This window comes from Taudactylus pleione, unplaced genomic scaffold (assembly GCF_031769625.1).
Source record: "Taudactylus pleione unplaced genomic scaffold, aTauple2 ptg000242l, whole genome shotgun sequence".
Classification (NCBI taxonomy): Eukaryota; Metazoa; Chordata; class Amphibia; order Anura; family Myobatrachidae; genus Taudactylus; species Taudactylus pleione.
Window position 1 is genome coordinate 6,856,182 of NW_028284644.1, and position 13,573 is coordinate 6,869,754.

The following is a 13,573-nucleotide window of genomic DNA, read 5'->3' on the forward strand; positions in this document are numbered from 1 at the left end:
TAACCGCAAGAAGGTGGACTGTAGTTTACGCCTCCCACTTACCTTTCACATTCAAAGACAGAGTACTTTACATAGCAAAGCTTGTCTGTTAGAAACAAAATATATATCTTAAAGCGTGGTCATATGGACATAGGCTACTCACCATACTCCATTTTACTAGTTACTATTGACCTAAAATGGTGTTCTGGGTTTAATGTGCAGGCTAGAAGTTTAATTCATTTATAGGCCAAATGTTTACAGCTTGGAAGTAGGGCAAAGAGGACCTAAATTCCTCAGCAGTCTGAATTTGGAGCCCTATGATTCATAAGTGAAGCACCAAGCAGCTACACTAAAAGATGACCACGGGATGCTATGTTCCCTTTTTTACTGCTTGGAAGGAAACATTGGCCTATATCCTGTCTAGCCAATGTATGTATTCATATAAAATATAAAAATAAGTGTGCAAAATTGTAATAAAAACATAATTGGAATACATCTGTCATAGATTTCATCATAGTATTTATAAAATTCTCTTTGCTGCTTTTGGTCACTTTCCTCCTGCAAATAATTTTACTGATTTTTTATTTCCATTTTATTATCTGTAATAGAATTAATTACTAACAAATTATATGATCTTTCAGACCGACTGGGGCTGACACAGAGCTGCAAGCAGGCAGATCTTGCTTTTTTGGCACTGCACAAGCTCCTTAGAAGAGTTATGGGAGACGTCCATTCTAATTACTTCTTGTCACTCCGGCATTCCAAGATTTTCTCCATTGTTGTCCCACTACTCTGGAAATAACTCCCTCACTCAAATGTTTCTACTGCGCATTTCTTCCCATCTCCATTTTTCCTATCAGTGACTTAATCTGTCTGTCCGCCCACTTAATGGATACAAGCTCATTGAGCGTTGTTTGTTGCCTAAATCTCCCTGTGTGAACCATCATTGCTTGCTTCTACAAGCCATAGCAGGTCTCTTCATCCTTCCACCTACACCCCCTATTCCTCTGTCTTTAGTTTTATTATTGTGTTTATGGTTATCATATGTATTTATGTCATTGTGTTATCATTGTTCTATGCTGCGGATACCGTGAGGCGCTCTATAAATTAAAACGAATAATAATAATGCGCAGTCATATGCATTTTCAATCACATCTCCACTTTCATCGGAATGGGCGTAAGAGTGGTAACAGGGCGTTCTCACATAGCTAAGTAGAGTGAGGGTATGTCGAGGCTATATAGATGCCATCACTAGCTATTGTATGCAGAGTAGTGCTTACATAGAAATCGTCTGAAAGCAAATGGATCTCTTGCACCAAGGATAAGGCTGATTCCAGTGTGTGCTGATAATGATGATGGCAGTGTGAGTGTAATTATTGCCATCTTGCGTGCAACTCTGAATGGGCTCCACTGTCTACTACAATGAAGGGTTTTTTGTTTTGTTTTTTAAAGTTAATCTAGTGATAATATAATAGAGCAATAACAAACAAAAAATACATTATTATTATCATCATCATAATTAATTTGCAAGGTAGGAGTGGTAAGTAATTCCATAAGTGGCCAATGGCTACCAGCAACAAGGCAATGCACAGGTCAGAGTATGAGGGCAAGTATTTTGAGAAGAGATTTGAAATGTATGTAGGAGTGTTGTTATAGGACCTGGTTCAGAGTGGTACGCAAACCCAAAGGTTTACGTACAACTTCAATCAGGGTCTGCAAGCTTGCTCATAGTGCCCGGACACCGCAGCCTGATTATAAGGCCATATGGGGGCGTAGTCCAGCAGCGTCCCGGAAAACGGGGGAGTCTGCGCCGTTTCCTGGGTGGGTTGAAGCCAGTGGCTGGATCCTTGTACGCAGCTCACTGGCTTCATCTGCAGGAAAACACCAGCTAACGTAAGTAACCCCAAGGTTGCTTAGATGACAATGGTCAGACAGAGTGATCTGATGTTGTAGCCTCGGACACAGCAGCAGATCACAGAAGCTAGCAGGAGGAGTCTATTTACCCAAGATGTCTCCTGCAGTATTAGCATATTTTAGCATTGCTGCTGCATCTTGGGGCTAAAAGCATACAACTCTGAATCAGGCCCTTAGAGGACTATATAGGTAAGATTGAATTGGATTCTGAAGGACAAGGGATTTGTAAAGTTATGTGTTAGAAGTGGAGTGCGGAAGAGGAAAATCATTGTTGCTGCAGCATTTAAGATTAATTGAAAAAAGGATAGATGGGTGGGGGGGATGTCAGAGAGGAGAAGGTTGCAGTAGTGAAGGTGGAAGCGAATAATAGAGTGGATAACCGTTTTGGTAGCATCTTGGGTAAGTAAAGGGAATATTCTTGTAATATTGCTAATGTGGGTTAAACAGGACAAGGAGAGACACTGAATGTGAGTAATAAAGCAGAGGGTGGAGCCAGATGTGTCATCAAGACAGCGGCTATGGAGAATATTGTGGTGTTACTGATGACAAGGAAGATTGGAGTGGAGATGGTGACTCTGGGAGGAGAGAAGATAAGATGTGTTTTGGACAAGTTGAGCTTTAGATAACATTGGAGTATCCACGTGGAGACAGCAGAGTCAAATTTAGGCATCAGGTCAACCTTAGGCACAAAACATCCTCCGTGGTCATGGCAATCAAACTAGCAGCACAGCCACCAAGCAACAATGACAGACAGCTCTGCATAGACATCATGATAGTGTCACTACCGGCTCAGGCTCTGCCCCCTGATCCTCCTAGCTGACAGCAACTAGGCAGGTAGGTAGCTCCAACCTCTCCGCAACGGTTATGGATTGATAGTTCTACAGTAAAAAGGTAGACAATGTCTAGATAGACACCAGATGTTAGACAGGCAATTGGTCAACAGGGACAAAAGGTTGACAGGGACAATAGGTCGACATGAAAATGGTCGACGCGTGTTTTGTTTTTTGTTTCTAACCCTAATCCTCACCCTAACCCTCTCCCTCCCCTTGGTGCCTAACCCTAACAGTCTTGGTAGGTGCCTGACCCTAGCCGACCCTTCTAGTGCCTAACACTAACATTCCGGTAAGTGCCTCACCCTATAAAAACAAAAAAAATCATGTGTTGACCATTTTCATGTCGACCTTTTGTACCTGTCGACTTATTGTCTGTCTAACATCTGGTGTCTATCAAGACATGGTCTACCTTTTTATTGTAGTTCTTTGCGTTCCCGCTAGGCTGTTTTAGCGGTCAGCAATGCCATGCCCTATTTCTGAAGGGCAGAAAGCACCCTGCCCTACAGCGCAGCGTCCTGCTGAGACAGCCTGCGGGTCCTGTCTCCACCTGTGGGTCACAGTGTCACGCGGGTGGTCAAAACGGCGGCGCAGCGGTCACCGCCAGTGAATGGATGACGGGCACATGCGCCCGGCATCCATTCACTGTGACCGCAGTGATTGGGGGCTGCCTGGCATGTCTGTAAGTGCCAGGCATGCCCCCAGGAGTGACGAAAAGGGGACACGTCATAAAGACACGACCCCTTTTAATTGTCCACGCCGCCTATTCTGTGCCCTAGCTATAGGTCCGGCGCCCTGCCTGCTGCAGGACCTAGAGTGAACACTAGTTCTATAGACCAGATACCCTCCGCAACCTCCTGCACACAAAATAGTCGCACACCAACCCCTAGCCCCTACTCTCATCAGTTGGTGCTACATCAAAAAGTATCAGAGGCTCTTATACAGAGGCGAGTGGCGCCCCTAGTGAGAAATCCTCCACTGGAAGACAGCAGAGAGATAGTTGGTTACACAAGATAATATAAAAGGTGAGATGTCAGGAAAGTAGATTGGGTGTAGAGGTGGTACGAGCGTAGAGTTGGTACTGGAGGTCGAATAAGCAAATTAGTTTTACAAGAAAACATATGTATCACGAGAAAAGCAGGGGGCCAAGAAAGATCCTTGTGGGACCCAACAGATGAAAGGAGTAGAAGGGAGGATATGCAGAAAGTAAATACACAAGGAGTGGTTAGGTAGGCAGCTAGTGAACCAGGAAGAACTGTGTCATGAAGTCCAATAGCGTGCTGGATGTCCAGGAGGATAAAGTGATCAAGGTTGTAGAGAGTGACAGCAGCAGAGAGATCCAGGGGCAAGAGTATGAAAAAGTGACTCTTATGGGCCCCATCCATCTGCGATGGATTGCCGCGATCCTGCAACCCGGCATCGCAGAAATCCAAATGTTGGATTTTGCCGATTTCATGATCGCGATCAAAAAATTATCACGATCGTCAAATCACCGACATTCAACATGGCAAATGTCTGCGATACGGCGACGGATCGCAGCACATCGATGGTGAGCGATCGGAAGTTTCCGATGGGCGATCGGAAATTTCCGATTGCATCCCTGCATCGCGACGATCCGTTGCAGATGTATGTCCACCTTAAGATATTGCTGCAAGTACATGATTTAGTAGTTTTGTGAGAGCAATGTTGAGAAATGGATAAAACTAGACAAAATTATATGGGCTGTTGTACACAAGTCACTTAAATAGTCTGGAGGCAAAAAGGAGGATAGACACAGGATGATAGTTGGAGAGATGAGCACATGTTTGAGGTAGAAATGAGCCAGGGGAAAGGTGACAGGGTTTAGAAGACTAGGTGGATATCAGAGTAGAATGTTTGCTTGGCAAGTGAAAGAGCAGTATGACAGTTGATCTCTGTGGGTCCATTAGCTTAATAAAGATAATAGTGCTGTAGTTTCTTAAAACAGCCTTACTTTTGGTGTAATGACAATCCTCAGTGGTGCTCCTGTTTACCAACAGTGCCACAAATATGAGAATAAGAAAAAAAGAGAGGAGATAGAGCTGAGCCAACATGCAGCTAACTGTAACTGCTATCCCCATGCCAACGGTCAATATTTCTTGTAACTATAGTTCTCACAAATTCACTTGTAGAATTTTTGAGAAAATAATATTTTAGAATCAGTTTAATTATGCAAAGTGAAACATTTCACTAAAATTACAAGTGTACAGATGTTCTTGGGCTTTTTCTTTGCTTCTCTTCTGGTGTGTTTTTTTTTTTTTACTAAACTTAAAAATATTAACTAAATTTAAATTGAAAAAAGAAAAAGAAATATTCTGATCATTTCATATCAGTTGCGTAACATAGTCCTGCATACATCTTGGGGACAGGATGCATGTTTGATAAACAGATGCTAAGATCTAGTATCTCTGGCTCCGTGTAAGAAAATCACAGAACAGAGTGTGACCTCACAGTACAGCATGGGCAACACCAGTTACATTTCATCCAGAAGCTTCTGTCCTTGTTGAAAAGATAAAACCAAAAAAAAAACCCAAAAAACAAAAACCTTTTACTTGGTCAATGGACCAGAACATCTGCAGTTGAGTGTCTTTAAAAATATTAAATACATTGAGGTGGACAATATTTACTCAAAACAAAAACTTTGCTGTGTATGCACATGGTGAGGGATGTAATGGATCTCATTCATCAAAAGAAGCAAATCCTGCTAATGGTTGCAGACTGACCTGTACAAACCGTGCGGTGATGCAAAGGGGTACAAATGCAATGGGTTACTTTTTTTCATGCATGGAAGATACCAGCCTGCTTTAGCATGTAGCACACTAATATAGGCTTTTATTGTTACTCAGCGGCCAGACTTAAGCTAGGATGCCCCCCTCCCTCCCCAACTCTACATCTATTTCCACATGTTAAATTTGCCCCCTCTCCTTCTGCAACACAACATGATTTGCCAAAGGGCAAAATGGCACCTTCTAACCTAACTCCTAACTCTTAATTAGACCCAAAATGTTCACCTGGGAGCAATTCTCTAGCATTGGTGGCCACGATTTCACAAGCCCAACTGCCTCTCGATGCCAGAGTAATTCAAGTTGCTTCTCATAGTCGGTAGAATAAAAAAAAGCTATGAGTGGCCTATGTGTCCGCTATGTATATCTAATAGGTTCATCTACAGGTGTGCAGTGACATTACAGCCAGGCAGGGGTATACCTATATAACCCTGACGGTGTCAGTCGAGTCCCTCTGTGTAGGGGGAGATTTGAGGCAATGGGTGGGGAATCAAGGACAGAAATAGTTCTCATCAGCTCAGCTTGTTTATGTGTAACTTCTGCTTTCTGTCTGACTCAGTATGAGATCAGTGTATCGACAGCCACTGTGTCTACTTTATAAATCTGTGCATGATTTCCCACCACTGCCACACAAATGAGTGTAACCATGTGTTGTCACTAGCCATACATCATCACTACAATCCTCCTAAAGCTGTAGTCCCCAGGGGTCTAGCTACAGGGAGAGGAACCTTTGTAAAACATTTTACCTAGGTGGTAGAGTTGCTTTAAAATCTACATCTTTTGCAGTATTCGAACAACTAACATTAATAGTACACTCTGAGTAAAAAATATTAGTCATTTAGTAACATACAAATCACTAGGAAACATCAGCTATAAAACTATGCATCCCCTACTTGTGTCATATATGCTCTGTACTGGTAGTTTATTTGGCTTCTGGCAAAATAAACATTCATGTGTGTGATGTAGGGAATACAGATTGTATGTTTCACATGGGCAATAATGAAATAAAATAACTGAACAACTGGAATAGGCAGAAGTTCACGTTACACTGAGTTTAGAGTCATTGGGCCAAATTCAATTCAGTGCGATGTTGAATAGCCGCGGGAGGGAGCTCCCGCAGCTATTCAATACACCGCGCTGTTTGGGCGGCTAAAGGATTTCTTCTCGCACCCCCCCTGGGGATGCGAGGAGAAATCCGACAAAAGCATGCCGGTTACCGCTCATTAACGCCCAGGTTAAGTCGCGATAACCGGCATTCTCTGAATTAACCCATTCCTGATAACGCTAACAGCGCGTTGAATTGAATTGCTGCAGGAGCTCCCTCCCTCGGCTATTCAACATCACACTGAACTGAATTTAGACCATTGTACTTAACACTGGCAGCTTGAGTTGGTCACAGTAGCTGTGTCAGGCACACAGTGAGAATGCTCTTGCAAGTACAAGCTGTTCAAGCTGGTATGCAAAAAGGTGACTATAGAACATGTACAACAGCAACACACAGTAAAAATGAGTAGTTATGTACTATCTACCCAGACAACTAATTTAATGTAACAATATCTTATAGGCGACACAAACTCTTTGCGCAGATACAATCAAAGCAGCAATTTGTCAGATAATATGAGTCACCTCACTCATCAACAGTCCCATAAATAAAAGAGTTCCGAGATTATTAATATCTATCACCTGGTCACTGTTTCCGACGTGTTTCGACGTACCTGGCATCTTTGTCAGTGAGCAGGGGATAGATTGTGCCCCGCTAAAACAGCCAAGCGGGAATGCTGAGCCTTGCCCTATTTCTAAATGGCAAAAAGCACCCTGCCCTCCGGCACGGTGCCCCACTGAAAAAGCTTGCGGGCGACGTTCCCACCAGCGGGTCGGGAAAACTGCGGTGTAGCTGTCAGCGACGGTGAATGGATGCCGGACACATGTGCCCGGCATCTATCCACCATGACAGCAGCGCTTGCGGTCAGCCGGCTTGTTCGTAAGTGCCGGGCACACCCCAAAGAGTGATGAAAAGGGGACGCGTCATAAATACACGCCCCCTTTTCCTTGGCCATGGCCCCTTTTTTAGGTGCGCACAGATGTGCCCTTTCTCTAGGTCCGGCGCCCTGAACACTAGACAGATATTATTGATGTTCAGCACAGCACTTATTGGTCCCACCATGGAGCATGAGAGAACCCAGGGTTTCAATCTCCTAAAACCGGAATTGCTTTTACCCATTTGGTGGACATTCTATATCTTTCTATATGATCCATCTGATGTAAAGGTGTGATCGGAGAAAGAAACCTTTTATGGGCATTTACACAGCACGCTTACATGTAAGCATTATGTAAGCATCAGTTTGGATACTGTGATTACACGTGCTGCAATTTTCATTGATCTAGAAACCTATATAGTAGCAACACTATATTTCCTCTGCAGACACTGGATAGTGTTTATAAAAAGACTAATGTTACAGTATTACACTACTGTATGTTTTTTAATTTCATTTCATGGTTGGAGCTGCTCACTGAACATTGAGAGCCCGAGATACACCTATTGATAAGTATCATTATATATTTTGAACTTTGTCTGAACATATGTTTAAGCACATTTTCTATGTCAGAACTTTTTTATTATCTACTTTAATGTGCAGTTCTGTGAAGGTGACAGGCATGTTGTAATGTATAGGGCAGGCATATTTATGTAACGCAGCAAATTTAAAGATATCAAATGCCAGAAGAAAATATAAAAAGTAGACATTATAAACTAGAATAATGACCACTATATATAAAGTGATTTTTCTTTTTGGTACACAACAAAGTAATGGGTTTTCTTATTACTCATACAAAATATGACATACACAGATTTTGGCCTGTAGCTGCGTTTTAAGGGGCTAGGATAAAGAGACATTATGGAAGGCACTTATGTGCACAGCAGTGGTTAGTAACACAAAGCAAGTCCGAATTTCCAGCCCACTGCACATGCGTGAGCTGGTGTGGACTGACACTAGAGGTGGCGGACGAGAAGAATCACTGTCCCAATCACCTCCCTTGAGTGACTCTTCTTTCCTTCTGGGATGTGTAATGCTGGGTAAACACTGGTCGACATATCGGCCGTTCAATTGAACAAATGATATATTGTGTGGGCGTCAGCCAATGTGTACAGACGATATGTCTGTGAACGACGTCGTGCATCACAGGCAGTAGCAGATAAATCTGCAGATATATCTGCACATCGTGCTGTGTGTATGGGCGGTCGGACGACCGGCTGTGCACTTTCTGCACAGGCCGCCGGGAAGGGGAGCGCGACGCGACCTCCGCTTAGCGGGACCTCCAGCCAGATGGCAGTGATGGCTGTTCAGTGTGTCTGAACAACCATCATCTGCATATAAAGTGCCTTGCAAAAGTATTCACCCCCTTGGCTTTTTACCTTTTTTGTTACATTACAACCTGTAATTTATTTAATTTTTTAATCTGAATTTTATGTGATGGATCTGCACAAAATAGTCTAATTTGGTGAAGTGAAATGAGAAAAATATATATAAAAAAGAATCTTTATAAATAAAATTCTGAAAATTGGTATGTGCATATGTAATCACCCCCTTTGCTATGAAGTCCCTCAAAAGTTCTGGTGCAACCAATTACCTTTAGAAGTCACATAATTAGTGAAATGAAGTCCACCTGTGTGTCACATGATCTGTCAGTATAAATACACCTTTTCTGAAAGGCCCCAGAGGCTGCAACACCACTAAGCCATGAAGACCAAGGAGCTCTCCAAACAAGTCAGGGACAAAGTTGTTGAGAAGGACAATTCTGGGTTGGGTTATAAAAAAATATCCAAATCTTTGATGATCCCCCGGAGCACCATCAAATCTACCATCATCAAATGGAAAGAACATGGTACCACAACAAACCTGCCAAAAGAGGGCCGCACACCAAAACTCGCAGACCAGGCAAGGAGGGCATTAATCAGGGAGGCAGCACAAAGACCAAAGGTAACCCTGAAGGAGCTGCAGAGTTCCATAGCAGAGACTGGTGTATCTGTGCATGTGACCACAATAAGCCATACACTCCATAGAGCTGGGTTTTATGGAAGAGTGGCCAGAAAAAAAGCCTTTACTTAGTGATAAAAATAAGAAGACACAATTTGAGTTTGCCAAAAGGCATGTGGGAGACTCCCCAAATGTATGGATGAAGGTCCTCTGGTCAGATGAGACTAAAATGTAACTTTTCGGCCACCAAGAAAAACGCTATGTCTGGCGCAAACCCAACACATCCCATCACCCCAAGAACACTATCCCCACAGTGAAACATGGTGGTGGCAGCATCATGCTGTGGGGATGTTTTTCAGCAGCAGGGACTGGGAAACTGATTGAGTTGAGGGAAAGATGGATGGTGCTAAATACAGGAATATTCTTGAGCAAAACCTGTTTTGGTCTACCTGTAATTTGAGACTGGGACGGAGGTTCACCTTCCAGCAGGACAATGATCCGAAGCATACTGCTAAAGCAACCATTGAGTGGTTTAAGGGGAAACATTTAAATGTGTTGGAATGGCCTAGTCAAAGCCCAGATCTCAATCCAATTAAGAATCTGTGGTCAGACTTCAAAATTGCTGTTCACAAGCGGAAACCATCCAACATGAAGTAGCTGGAGCAGTTTTCCCTTGAGAAATGGGCAAAACTCCCCGGGGCAAGATGTAGCAAGCTCATAGAGACTTATCCAAAGCGACTTGCAGCTGTAATTGCCGCAAAAGGTGGCTCGACAAAGTACTGACTTTAGGGGGGTGAATAGTTATGCACGCTGAAGTTTTTTGTTATGTTGTCCTAAATGATGTTTGATTAACAATATAAAAAAAACTCAGTTGTAGGCATGTTCTGTGAATGAAATGACGCACACCTTCAAACAATCCATTTTGATGCCACGTTGTGAGGCAACAAAACATGAAAAATGCAAAGGGATGTGAATACTTTTGCAAGGCAATGTATATCTGCAGATTAGTTAGAAAACCATATACTCTTAACAAAATCTCAGATCCTCCCCAATCCCAAGATTTCCTTAGTTGTCTGCAATAAACATCAGACAATAACTTCTATGGGGTACATAGTTTGTAAGTGGGAACTCCTCTCTATCAAACAAGTTTATTCCCATGTTTCTAAGTGCCTGAATGGGGGAGATAGGGGCCTCCAAGTTTCCACCCCCACCCTCCATGTGACGTTACTGCACCGACATAATGACATCACTTATGTGCTACCTCCTTCCTGGCTCCACACTGGTACAGATTACCTGTGGGGGCTAGGTAAGTAAGTTTTAAACTTACCTTCAGCTCTTGTGTTCTGCAAGTGAGTGAGACTCATCTTCATAGTGGACTTGTCTGCAGTATGTAAAGTACATGCTGCAGATAAGTCCCACACATTCTTAACACTCAAGGGATTAAAGAGGAAAGGTCAGGTTTGTTTAAAAAAAAAACCTGCACTTTTACTTAATGCCTTGTTCGCTTTGTATGTGGTAAAGGAAAAGAAAATCAGTTGCCATATGCTCTCTCCATCTGGGAGAAAGCATAATATATTGTAATTTGTTATATGCAAATACTGCAGGTCAGCTAGAAAATCAGTCATGCTCACTCCTGTACAGCTTCCTTCTACACTTGCTCTGTAGTCGCAAGGCTTAGAATCTTGCAAACAATCCAAACTTCCGTCCACTTCAACATTCCTTAAAGCAGGGGTCAGGGACTTTTTTACCTTTTACCCCAAAATATATTTACATACGCCGACGTTACCCCCTTGATTTGAAAGGAAGGAAATCATATAGTAGTGCCCCCATATAATGCCCCTGTAGTAGTGCCCCCATAGTTATGCCGCTGTAGTAGTGCACCCATAGTTATGCCGCTGTAGTAGTGCACCCATAGTTATGCCGCTGTAGTAATGCCCCATATAATGCCCCTGTAGTAGTGCCCCCATATAATGCCCCTGTAGTGCCCCCATATAATGCCCCTGTAATAGTGCCCCTGTAGTAGTGCCCCCATATAATGCCCCGTAGTAGTGCCCCCATATAATGCCCCTGTAGTGCTGCTTGTACAAAAAAAAAAAAAAAACCACTTACCATAATCCCCACTCCTGCATCCGCCGCTGTCGTGTCCGCCTGGCTGCTCCTCAGAACTATGGGAGAGACGTCATGACGTCTCTCCCATAGTGCGCATGGAGAGAGCCGGAAGCTGGAGTTCAGAAGAGAACTCCAGCCTCCGGCTAACGTGGCACTGCAGGGAAGGAGCCGGGCGCCCGTTGGTAATAACATCTCAGCGGGCGTCCGGCTTAGAGCCTCCCTGCGGCACAGCCGGGCATGCATATGAATCATTCTATATTATAGACTGATTCATATGCATGCCCATCTGTCCGTCCATTACCCCCAGGAATTTCATTTTTATCCCATGTGGTGTAATTTACCCCTGTTCCCTGACCACTGCCTTAAAGTGTATCTTGCTTTGAATTACATTTTAAACTGTCTTAAAAAAAACATATGGTATATTTATATACAAGGTTTCTGTTTAATTTCTAAGACTATTCAGTAAAAAAAAAATATATATATATATAGCCACAAATTATTGTAACGTACAATGCAATATGCTAGCACTATGTTTGTAAATATTTAATAACATTATTTACAATGATTAATAACCACTTTCTTTGTTGAGGTAAAATTGAATCAAGTCTCCAAACGAACAGAGGGCCTGATTCAGAGCCGCTCGTAAGCGGCCGCTCGTTTGCTCTAAGCGATGTTCGCACAACTGCGCATGCGTATGGGTTGTAATACGCATGCGCGAACCAGTCATTGCGGTCAGAAATTTTGTGCTCGCAAAATAGCGAATTCCTGCTATTTTGAGTGACAGGATGAGGCGTTTGTGGGTGGTAACAGGGGAAGGTGCTTGAAAACGGGGAGTGGAGATCCGAACGCAGGCGTGCCAAACGGTCAAAACGGGCGTTTTAAGGGTTTGCATAATTAACAAAGCAGCGTCATCGACCACGTCACTTGGTTGTCTTTTAGCCTGAACTGCTCGCATGATTGCAGTAGGAAAATCAAACCACAAGCACTGCGAGCAGTTCATACGCCTTTCGATGTACTCGATTAATGTAATAAATAGCGGAGATGACGTAGGATGCAAGCGGCAAGGGGGCGTTTTTAAAAAAATAGTGAGCACATGTTTCGTTCGCTCGTTCAGACATAGAGGCGTCAACAGACCACAAAGAGCGAGCGCTCTATTTAAATATCCGGCCCCTTTTTCGGAACGAGCGAGCGCAAATAGCGTCCGGCTCTAAATCAGGTCCAGTGTCCCAAGTGATCAAATTATCACAAATGAAAACAATAGCTTCTTGGCATCATGAAGCATTAGCATCTTAACAGGTGAACTCAGGGCCTGATTCAGAGCCAGACGCTCTGACCAGAGCGCTCGCTCTGAATCAGGGCCCTCCTCCATTAAAATGGAACATCCTCCTGGACACTCGTATAGCTGTGGGTCACCACCCACAGCATATACGAGCGTCCAAAAAGATGGTCGCGATGGTCTTGACCATCGCGACCATCGGACTTGCGACGGAGACCCTGCGGTAGGGTCTCCCTGCCACAAGCCCTGGAGTGATTTTGGCTCTATCAGAGCCAAAATCACTCCCACTGACATCACTAATGATGTCAGTGGGGCCGGCTTCAGACGGTAGGCATGCCTCCGTCTGGCAGGCACGCCCCCGGCATGCCCACCAAAGGGGGCGTGCTGTCAATCAACATCGACAGCACGCCCCCTTTGGTGCGAGACCCGGAGCGACAGCTTGGCTGTCGCAGTCCGGGTCTCGCACATGCGCACGACGGAGCTCCCTCCGTCGTGTGCATGCGTAGTGGGGAACATCGACCCACTTGCGAGCGTACTGCAGCTTGCGAGTGGGTCTGAATGACCCCCTCAGAGAGGTGAATGATCTTGTTCTACTGAGAAAGAGGAACCAGATCAACCTATAGGATTCTGAATAACACATTATAAACTCTTGTGATTTTCTTTAAAGATTTAAAAAGATTTTTGTGCATA

At 43.7% G+C, this 13,573-nt stretch overlaps 1 protein-coding gene across 2 annotated transcripts in view; it reads right to left on the reverse strand.

The window, feature by feature from the left end:
• Positions 1-13,573, reverse strand: part of TFEB (transcription factor EB) — a 75,304-nt gene that overhangs the window by 56,369 nt on the left and 5,362 nt on the right. The window lies entirely within an intron of this gene.